Source organism: Osmia lignaria, chromosome 2 (genome assembly GCF_051020975.1).
Source record: "Osmia lignaria lignaria isolate PbOS001 chromosome 2, iyOsmLign1, whole genome shotgun sequence".
NCBI classification, from domain to species: Eukaryota; Metazoa; Arthropoda; class Insecta; order Hymenoptera; family Megachilidae; genus Osmia; species Osmia lignaria.
Window position 1 is genome coordinate 6,620,850 of NC_135033.1, and position 11,634 is coordinate 6,632,483.

Below are 11,634 nucleotides of genomic sequence, written 5' to 3' on the forward strand. Positions count from 1 at the left end.
ATTGATTCTTCGATTCAGCAATTGGAAGCTCGAAAGGGACCGTTAGACAGGGAAGCTTTCATTTGCCGGCTTAAGTGGCCACTTACGAGTCTATAACCCTTTCTTTACCTACGTTATTGCTTCGTTAAAGCATCATTTTCCTCTCTCTCTCTTTCTCTTTCTTCTGATTTCCACCGTGCGACTCGACCGCTCGATACTCACCGAAGACCCATTCCACGCGAGTTATTCCCGACTGTTCCGAGTCCGTACTTAACTCCCTACCATATAAGACTTCCGGAAGAGCCGTTTGCTCTCGATATGTTGCTCCACGTTCGACCGCTACCTGGTCGGAGAAGTTCAAGAGAGAGCCGATCGGTGGAGTAGTTACGGATAAGTTTGTCGGCGCTTAAGTGGCGCCGAATACGGTCCTGTAAATACAACCTGCTCGTGGCGGCCACGTTGGCCGCGTATGCGCGCGTAACCGGCGCCGTTTCTACCAACAGAAATGCCCTGGAAATCCTCTTAACCTGACTTTCGATTTGGCTCGGTGAAACAGGTCACCTTATAGGCGATCAAACCTGCACCATTATCGCGCCAACTTTAGACGATTTCAGGATTTCAAACTTCCAACGGTGTGCATCCTCGACTCGTTCGAAGGAATGTTGGAAGGTTAAAGGAAATAAAGAAATTCGTGAACGAGGCCCGAAACAAATAGTTACAAAACTGGCGTGGACGGAAGACAAAGTATTTGCTCGCGAGACGAACAGCCTGTAGCGTCGCTGGCTCGTTTCGAGCACGTTGCCATTATCTCGAGAAAGGATGGCAGAACCGGTCGTACAGAATCCCGGGTTCGCGATAATATTTGCGACACTACGTGGTGGAGGAGGCCGCTAAAGCGGATAGGTTAAAGGGAGACCTAAAAAGCGAGTGATTTGGCCGGTTGGTCCCGGCTGATTAATGTGACCCACTATACGCGCCCGCTATATGGGCCGACCCGTGGCTCATTTGCATTTCCATCGGCACGGACCACCGTGTTCTCCGCTCGCGGACTTCTTTCGGAACGAACAAGCTCGTGTCCCGAGTGCACCATTCAACCGGCTACCATTTCCACTCCACCTTCGCCCTAACCCTAAACCCCATGGACAATCTCGAAGGAGAGGACGACGATTATCCTTCGGTGGAGAGAAAGAAAAAAAATGGGGGAGACCTAATAAATGATACGGGCGAATCTAAATCCCGCTAGTCGTTTGCTCGCTACCGGCGCTTTAAATCACCGTGACTAACCTGTTTGCTTGCTAGCTCGCAATAGAACGACGCGATTCGGAAGGTGTCGTCGATCGTACGCGCGTCTAACCACGACCACTCGCAAACTCGCGTGGGCGTTTATTGGCGACCTGCTTAACATAGAGTCGACGGTTAGTGGATTCAATGATCGTGTAATTGGCGACGGGAAACCGGACGGTTGCTTCTTCGCCTTGAATGAAACTGACCGCATAGGATCAGAATTTGGAAATGTTTCAAGTTTCGCTATTTTTTATTTATTGCAAGAACATCTATGTAAATTTCATTTAATACTGTTTTATATTACTACAGGAATTTAAGTTTGTTTTAAAGAAAGCGATTACATATTTCTACCTTTTCTTCTAAGCGAATCTTAAATCGTTCTCACACTTTGTAGCAATGATTTGTACGATGATGATAACAGTCGGGCGATAAAATCACCGCGTAGAAAAATCATCGAGCCACGAGTGAAATCATCCGAGAAGAAGAGTCTTCCTTGTGGATTTGTGCACGCCCACGCGAGAGGGCACGCGCTTCCATGCAGGTGCGTGGCCACGGGTTCGCGAGGGTTAATGTGCCGGGTAATAATTAAAACGCCGTTTCGAAGAGGAGAAAGGCGAGACGAGTCGCGTTTATAAAGTCTCTGCCGCGCCTATATCTCGTAACGGTTTAGCAGATGAACCTTTTCGTGGACGACGACATTATACCTGTTCCCCACTGTTATGACGACCGTACTATGAAATAGGAATTTTCGATAATTTTTCGTCATATTTATCATAATTTTTCTTTCGAACCTAATTTTAAAAGGCTACTACACGAGAAATCACAAATCCTTGCAAAATATGTGCGTATATTTTAATAAATCATTCGATCAGTTAATTTATAGATTGTCACCTCGAACCGTGTCGTTCATCCAGCATCGAGGTCTCCCAATTGCGACATTGGTATCTCGCTTTTCAGGAATATCGAATGAACGCGTCGCGCGTATCGACACGTTTGTTCTTTACTTTTATTTTTTCCTTCGAACGAGCCGCTATATCCGGCTATATTTTATTTTGCAAATCACTGCCGCCTTGAATAATGGCATCCACAGTCCGGTGTCCTTGTAACGTTCCAAGGATGGTGGCCGAAGTGTTGTGCGAAATTCGGTTCACATGTTCGCGTGTACGTAAGCGACAGTTGCATCAAACCACGAGCATACATTGTAACAAGTTACCCGTACACCGAGCGGCATCGTAATTAAGAGTTGCGCAACCGGGTAATTGAGAAACGCTGACGCCTTTACAAGTCGCTACCTCGTCGGCAAACAGTATCGAGAAGCTTTTAATGATAATACGCTGGTTCCGCGATGATCGAACGTAATTCCCGACAAGAGAATCGATTCACGTCCCATTCTACAGAACCGATAATCTTCGAACCTGACGTAATCGCGTGCACGCCGCTCTTTTTATTAATTATGCTCTTCGTCGTACCGATCAGTCGCTCATCCGCATCGATGATTCCTCGGTTCCCCAGTCATTCTTATTGTATCGAGCCTAATTAACTCCTGCATTGTTACAAGAAATTTTAGGGAAACCCCATCAGACAATCTACATCCGGTTGACTATCCTCCTAAATAATTACCTAAGTTCTTCCTCGTAACACTCGAATTCGGACGACATGGAAGCGTTCGTGTTAATGAAACTGAACGCTTTCCAAGAACCGCATCAATCAAGTTACAAAAGCGTGCGAGTAGTTGGTCTCAATTGGAATTAACCAGCGCTACGTTCTGCGAGTGAAACATAATGTCAGCCGTAATGAAAACGTAGCCGCAACAAAAAGAAGGGGACGACGCTAAACGAGCAGGGATAGACTCGTCGTGGGTGATAAAGATGCCTCGATTCCACGGTCTAATTACCCTCGATTATTCGCGGGGACCTAACATTCGCCACGGACGCGAGGAAAGGTGGAGGAGTGAGACGGTGCGCGAGAAAGAGAGAAAGGAAGAGGAACGCGTACACGCACGATGAAGAAGTAAGCATCGACTGTTAACCGTCCCGGGCAATTATTAATCGCGTCTCAGGCTAATGACGAACATGCTACACGGAAAGGGATCGTTGGAGTGAGAAAGAGAGCGCGAGTGTATGCTAATGAAGAAGCGCGAGTAGCCAAGGGATCGTTTTATTTTTCACGTGGATAATGTAAGTTTGGTTGCCGTCGCGGCCGAACGGCGCACGAGTGATTAGCATCGGCTCTGACTCGTAGCACGATGAGGCTATCTCTCAAGGTAGAGCACAGGATAGGTGCAGAGGGGAATATCCCTCAATGTCGCGGTAGCCGATGAAGACTTCACCGGGGGTAGCTAAGAGCCTCGACCGTGTGTGCTGCACACACCTATGATATATATCTCAATCTCGGCGAAGAGCCGACCGAGCACCGGTCAAAGTGCGAAGAAATAAGCGGCGAACGCGATCGAGAACCGGCGAGATGATGATGTTTCGCCTAGACAAGCTTTATTGGAAGAGATTTTTCAGCGAACCTTAAATTCCATCGAGGTACATTACCAACCGTACCTGTGAAAAAAGGCTGATGCAGGGGGTAGAAAGCCTGTTCGTTCGGTAATGAGTAAAATCGGTAATGACTTTGATTGAGATTACCAATCGAACCGATCGATTGACAGTCGTCGAATCGATTTAACGGGACGAGTTCGGGGTACTCTGACGCGATAAAGCGTTTAATTAATCACGCTCGTTAATCGAGCTCGGCTCGCAACGACCGCGGGACGTGCGTGAAATTGATTTAAGATCGACGCGGTTGTAAACAGTTATTTAAACGGGAAGAATAAACCGGCGCTCTCAGGCTCGTTACGCTTCGTTCCGATACCTAGGGAAAGTGTACACACGGTTATTGCGAGACAGTTGAAAACGTCCGCTGGCAAAAATGCCACCGCTAATCACGTCCGATCTAATCATCCCTCCTTTCGGCGTTCAGGCCGTAAAATCGAGCAACAGGCGCGAATGTATCAACGGGCACTCGTTATCCGGATGGCAGAAGTACCAGTAAAGTGTACGAAGTAATTCCGGAATACCGTGAACGCGTGGAGTCGATGTTTTAAAGCGAACGACGCTATTTTACAAACGATGAAATATACGTCGGGCGGGGATTGCCGCGAGGATAAGCCGCGCGAAGGATAAAAAAGTGAGAGAAAGAGGGAGAAGAGAAACAGAGAGGGGAAGGGAGAAGCGTAATTACGAATAAAAGTTTCAATTAGCTCTGAGGCTAAACGTGGGCATCTCGGCTACGTGATTCATTGGCCATATAACTGTGTGCATAGCCGGGCATCGTCGTATAAGATCGCCGAAGGATGATGATCGCACCGTACTCCTTTCACTTTGTTTTCCCAGATACCTTGGCTAAATATTAACCTCCCGTGACAGTGTTGCTTTTCCCGACTGTCGTGTCCCATGACCATTGCCGAACATTACGGCGCGACGTCTAGAAATCCAGCCGATTATGAATCTCCCATCGAACGTACGGAGTGCCTCCGATGAATACACGAATTGGAAATTTTTTAATTTCCAAGTATGTAATTTTAGTAGATAAATAATATAGTTCCAGTGGATATAGAAATATCTAGTACGGCAAGATAATAAGATAGATTATTAAAAATAATTAAAATCTAACTGAATTGACTGTTTCGATCCTTGTTCCTAGTTGCACGACACCTTGTACATAGCTCACCCGTAAACTCCTGAACCCCATCACGCGTGTTACATTGTGGCGTTAACCGCAATGGCGGTCGTCCTGTACGGCAAATTAAACGCAGATATACTGCTGTTAAACATCCCGGCTGCATTCTCGCGTCGTATCTCGGCGTTTTTTAATCGACGCCACGTCGTTACCGCGATATTTTTATCGTGTTTAGAGGGAGTGCCACCTGTTCTCAGCTAACCGATGCCAACTCGGTGTTTGCAAGGTGTAAAAACGACCGTGAGCCTAGACGTGCTGACGATTTCTCGAGTTCCAAGTTACCAATCTCGAAGTTACAGCTGCCAAAGCTGTTATTAACGTTATTCAATCATCGCTCGAGTTTCGACGCGAGGATTCTACGGCCTCGTTCGCGAACGAACTATCCGTCGCTTCGACGAGAGTAATTTTCGCGGACACTTATTTCAGCTAATTGTGTCCATTCGATGGCGTCGAGTACTTTCGAAAGGTCGAATACCCGATAGAAAAAGCAAAAATCCTCGTATATTCTGCGCTGTCATTCCTCGACCACCTAGCTCGAACTTTTTTCGTACGCTTTCGCCGATATCGTCGAACTATTACTTTCGACTGTCAGTGAGAATTATAATTTATCGATGCTAGCCGTCTTGTTCTGTTCAACGCGATATACCTGTCAAGATTATCAAAGTTTATGCTTATCAAGATCGAACTGATCGCGCCTGTTCGAAGGTGAAAACAGTTTGCACTCATAACAAAGGAATTTCAAGGAAATTGGAAGTCATTCAGACATTTTATAGTTTTGCTGAAAGGTGTAAATTGCATAGATATTCTATTCTATCCCCGTTTCAACCCCCTTCCCTTTTACAAATTCGCAAATTCACAAATTCTTTACCAGAAGCCTGATGATTTTGTTCTAAAAATTCTTGGATTTTAAGCTTTCAATTCCAGAAGTATTCGTTTGTTGACCGCGAAAAAATGTAAAACGTGTCTCCGGGCGTATAGGAGCTCGTGCTCCGTGGATTCATGGAACGTTTGCGCGAATCGGCCAAAAATACTTTTTCCGCATCGTTCAGTGAGATTTCAGTCGGATGACGTGCATTCAGGCTCATCCGGAACGGGACGTCGTTCAAGCTCGTAGAGACGGGGCCCCAGGAGTGACGTTAACGAGCGACGCGACCCGTAATGGGATTACTTTGCGTAAATCACAAAACTGGCCAGTCGTCCTGGCCTGTACGCCTTATTACGTGTGCGTTCGACGACTTCCCCTCCGTCCCTCGACAGCCCCGTTGAGATACGTTCGACGTTTAACCCCAGGGTCCCCGCCACGCTGGAAAGCCTAGGTGTATCGATCCTCGAGAGTGAGCTAGGTGCGCGCACCGAGACGAACGCTCGGATATTACCTGGAACTCCGAGAATTCTATCCTCCGTCTCGTCTCGTCTCGTACCGTCTTCTCTAATCGGGACTTTACGAGTACCCTGTATTCCGGCATGCGTGCCTCGTGCACGACCTCAGCCGACCTAAGCCGACCTCTCCCACATTACCTCGTCCACGCACCGTGGCTTCGACGCCAGACCATCCAAGATACATCCGCGGTACCGTGAAGCGTCGAAACTACACACTGGGATTACCATCGAGACCTAAGTCCTAACGCCTAGCCGCCAAATTAGCTCGTGTTTACTTCCAGTCGATCCTTTAGACGTCTTCGAACGCGAAGCGTGCACCGTCTTATAACGCGCCGCGGTACGCCTTTGAGAGAGAAGATTTCTCCTGCCTCGTTCAGTTCGAAGAGAAATTTTCGCGAGTATCGCGAGATTACGCCAGACACGTCCGATGCTGTTCCCGTGGATACCTCGTTCAGAGAAGAATTCCCCTGAACTATCTTTAATTAAACTACTGACAAGGTGTAGCTTCGAGGAATCCAGGCTGAGAGCGAGGATCGAAAGATTTAACGCGTTCGTTGCGGACCGTGGCTCGTGGATACTTTCCGGATAAATAAAATAAATAAAAATAATATTGTTAATATTGATCGAGCTTGATTTACATCTATCGATTGTAATTTGCAAATTGCCATAGATTCCCTGAAGCTCAGAGCCCATCGATGTTAATGATTTAACGCGACGAGCACCTTCGACTCCGAAGTTCGTTTAACCCGACCTTCCTGTCGACCCGTCCATTTTTGCCGATGAAAAGGCTGCTATCTGCCGAAAAATGAGAAACTAGATTGCTGCGTTTGCGTTACGATTAGCGAGTCGCCCTTCTAAATGGCGAGGCAAACGCAGATGAGGCTTCTTCCCAAAAGCAGCAAAAATTCCTCACACGAAAGAGCCACGCGGAGCGGAATTCTCTTGGATATTCCGTTCTTTTTTGCCTGGTTGCTCGTCATTTAACGAAAGCAGCTGGTGTTTGACTTAGAAATACTTCGAGGCCGTTTTAATTGGCTGATAAAGACAAGCCGCGTGAACGCCGGATTTCGTGGCCGTAAAAAAACCGTTCTTCGCTAACCTGTCGATATCTTATCGTTGTGTAACATGCTTTCTAGTTCCAGAAGAGTATAAACGACATCTATCTCGAGTTGACCAGGGTAATTGAAAGAGGTGGCCACGAAGCGGGCCGAGTAACCACAAGCATCTCGCACGTAGGTGCAGGTGCGTCCCTCGTTTCCTCTGCACATATGTAATAACGAGCATGCGGTCGGATTTTTGCCCTAAACGGCAGGAAATCTGCCTCTGGACACGTGAGGCAATAAATAACGTATTTTCCTTGTGGAGGAAGCGAAGAAACGCGAGAAAATCTCTTGCGGTTCAAGTAGAAACAAATCACAATGATAATATTTATAATTGATGCAAATTCTTCTGTTCGATTTTGAACAATTTTTCCACTAATTATTCCCGTTAATACATAGTACTTAAATAGAAATCACTGCTACGTAATAACTATGTCTAGGGTTTTCTGGACACAAACAAGTTCCTGTTACAAATACTCTATTCAATATTTCAACACGTTAAAGTCAGACGGAAGTGAATTACGAGCGGGTCCATAGTTGAGCCTGTCGAAAGAGGATTGATAATGGCCGGTAGCATCCCCGTGAGATCCGACGCGATAGAGGACAACAAGGCGACGGTGTTGAGAGTGTAGGCCACACGTAGAGAAAAATAAATTAACGACTTGGCCCTAATTGCACGTTCAGAATTTTACGGTCGACCCTGTCGTACACGTGACGTCTACAACACTACGAACACTAACACATCTCGCTCGAAAGAGACGGCAGGAGGAGAAGAGTCTAATTACACTTTGAGCGTGGTTCCCGTGGACGATAAAAAATCAGAATGAAATGGTGCCTTTATTAATTACCTATTACTTAATCACCGTGGCGAAAAAAAAAGGCGTAAAGAATGGAAGCGCATCCTGGTTTCTTTTAACGGACATGCTCTTTTGCTCATCGATGAAAGAACCCACGATCCAAAAGAGTCCTGCTGCTCGGTATTATGGTACCCGTTGACGCGCTACGTTGTGATGGCCCCGATTGTTCGTACATTTTTGGCCAAACATTCACTTTTAGAAACAAGGATGCCTCCTTCTACGTCGCGCGTCTGGCCAGATCGTTGTGTAACGGCCGACACACACGTTTTTCTCTTTGGTCTCGCGCGTCTGTCTGTCAAGTGTCGAAACTTTGCTGCCCCGAATTAGCTACGATTGTACGGACTGAACAGGTGACGGCTTTGAGGCTGCTCCATTGTAAACAAAGGAAAAAGGCATCGTAGCCAGGTGTAATCAGATTGTTTACAAGCTATGAAAGGCGATACGAGGGAAGAGTTGGAGTGAACTATTCTTGCGCCAATGCTAAACCCTAACCAAAATGGTTTAGAAGAGTAATATGCAGGACATGGTAGGATTTTAACCTACCCTGCGTCTTTTCTTAGTATACAGGTGGTAGTCTTTATAATTTTCATTTTTTTATTAAAATGAAATATGCAGAATGAGGTGTATACGTTGCAACCTAGCTGTGAATAGAGAAGGTATGAATTTAAGAAGGTTTGAGAGGATCAAATCTAAGCCTTTGATGGTACCTACCCGAGGGTTCCAACAGCAAATAAAACAAAGCATAGATAATAAAAACAGGTGTTCCTAGTCATTGCCCCGATATATGTCCCTGATTAAAAGGTTGCAAATCTACAACAACATTCCCAAAAGACACGTGCCTTGATCGTATTCCCAAAATGAATAAACTAAAAAACAAGCGTATCTGCAAGATGAAAACTTAAGTGGTCATCGCTTACAACGCCAGATATAAATAAGTTACGAAACATTGCGAATCCACTGAGTATCGCATCTTTGCTCCCTTATCTCACGTCGGATATGTTTGTCGCAGAAAAATGGACTTTTATTCAGTCGTTAATGCTCGCCTTTCCATAAAACGTCGACCCAGCGATTTTATCGTTCCCGATGTTCGACCAACGGTTCGAATCGACATCCATAACGAGCCGGCCTTCGTAAAAATCCTTCGAAGGCAATAAAACGTGTTTCGGGGACGCTGTTGTACGTTTATTTCCGTCACTATGCCCGGAGAAAGGATTGTCGCAACTCGTACGCACTAGGACATCAGACGTTGATCATCTCGCGGTCATCTGACACGCGATTCGACTGAACTTGAACGACAGATTTCGATGATTTCAGAAGTAGCGTCATCATTGATCGATTCTCAATTGATCAGTTTCGTCTATTAATAAAATTATGGAGGATTCATTGGGAGACTAAAAATTTTCAATTTTCCACTGTCCTTACAATTACAATTCAATTTTAACTAATTCCCACTCGATATAAAATTTACACCAAACTTCATCATCAAGGATTCAACAGTTGACGTAAAAAAAAGATTGCGTAGATGTAACGCAAATTGAGTATCTCGTGTTACGTGTGGGACAGGATGATGGCACACGAATTACGCAGGTTCGCCACCGTTTCGAATCGCAGCCCGTGAAAGTGGTAAAAAGTAAAAGTTAAAAAGGAGAGAGAATTAATTCTCTTTCTCCGCGGGCTCGTCCGGGATTTGAACCCGGGACCTCTCGCACCCGAAGCGAGAATCATACCCCTAGACCAACGAGCCGACTTGCCCAACTTTTTCTCAACTACCTTAATATCCTTGAATCAATATCATTAATTGTAATCAACGATCGCAACATCTTATTCGCGCTCGAACAATGTAAAAAAGATTGACCAATTAAACAGACAAATTTCGTTGATCCCCGGCATAGATATCGCTAGGATAATTGACCGATTCAAAGGCGGGAAAACCTGATCGCATCCTGCGGTTCGCAAAAACACAGCCAACGCGCATTCCTATCGCTCGTTTCCCTAATTGATTAGCTCTAAACGTATCGACGTGTCGTTTCTTGCCGCAGCGTCGAGAATTCCGCGTCGGCCCTGGGAAGAGAGCCGTTCGGGCTACGGTTGAAAAGAAAAAGCGTTAATTAGCTCGTTTGAATGGGGGCCGGGAACGCGAGTTTCTCGGAGTTGATGCACGTGGCGCCACCTATGGTACAATCGTTGCATTCCTGATTAAGCATGTGCCTGTCGCAGCTTTGAGATCCTTCCTTTCGATTACTATCTCGCAACAAAGTTGCAGGAACGTTGCTTTATATCGTGGCAATGACAATCACCTTTGTTCTGAACCCTTTCACCTTGATATCGGTGCATAGAAAATTGTCTCGGAGCTTACTGCATAAAATTTAAATATCGAGACGTATTAAGTAATTATTTTTGCTATAACCGGAAACCACAATCGAATGTTGTAAATATTTTAAAAATTGTAACAATTTCTATCGGTATAATCATCCCAAGGAAATTAATATCCTACAGGCGCGACAAATCACGCGTCCCTCTCAATTCCCTCCGTTAAGGGTGCAGGCTTCTCTACCGGAAGTCCTGGAGGAGAAACGAAAGCGCGAAGGTAAATCTTGCAAAGATTCATCGCCATGTTCGCGATACAACGGCCGAACGATTGTTATTCAAGGTAAAACGCGTCGGTGGCACGCTCGAAGCCAGAGAATACGCTTTCTTCTTTTTTCCCAATAGGAAGAAATTGCGGAAATTTCCCAGTAGGTTACTTTTTATTTCCATTTCTTCAACTACGATGGACAATGTCGTCCATTAACGTACGGACGGTTCGCGCTCGTAAAGATTAGCAGAGAGGTACGTCGTAAAGAGTAGAAGCGTTGCGACGAACGCTTTTATTGTACGTAGGAATGTTTGAGACAGTTTTTACAACGGTGCGTTTTAAGGGTGCCGCTGTTGGGCGACGTGCATATTTTTTTAATTAGAACTAAGCTCCGACCGTAAAAGACCATGGGACGGACCGATTAAACGATTCCATGACCACCATCATCGCTTTACGACACCCTCCTTCTTTCTCGAGCTAGGCATAATAACGTCTACCTATTGTTCACCGGTTGACCCACACTGTCTCGGCTTAGCTGACCATATTGTGTCTTCGTTTCTAGGTAAAGCAGCGCGTTTTCTTAGAAATCCCCTAATATTCTTGGAAATAAAAGCAGAGCTACGAAAGGACGATTTGTGTTACCTACTCGAACTATTGCTTACCCTCTGCAGGCACGCTCGATTAAACCATAAAACACGGTTTTACAAGTGTTTTAGAAACTGCCCTACCTCCG

At 45.7% G+C, this 11,634-nt stretch overlaps 1 long non-coding RNA gene and 1 other non-coding gene across 2 annotated transcripts in view; both read right to left on the reverse strand.

The window, feature by feature from the left end:
• LOC117606897 (uncharacterized) overlaps positions 1–11,634 on the reverse strand; it is a 70,458-nt gene that overhangs the window by 43,814 nt on the left and 15,010 nt on the right. The gene's annotated exons all lie outside the window — the stretch shown is intronic.
• Positions 9,999–10,070, reverse strand: TRNAP-CGG (transfer RNA proline (anticodon CGG)). The gene has a single exon. It is a non-coding gene; the product is annotated as a tRNA-Pro (tRNA).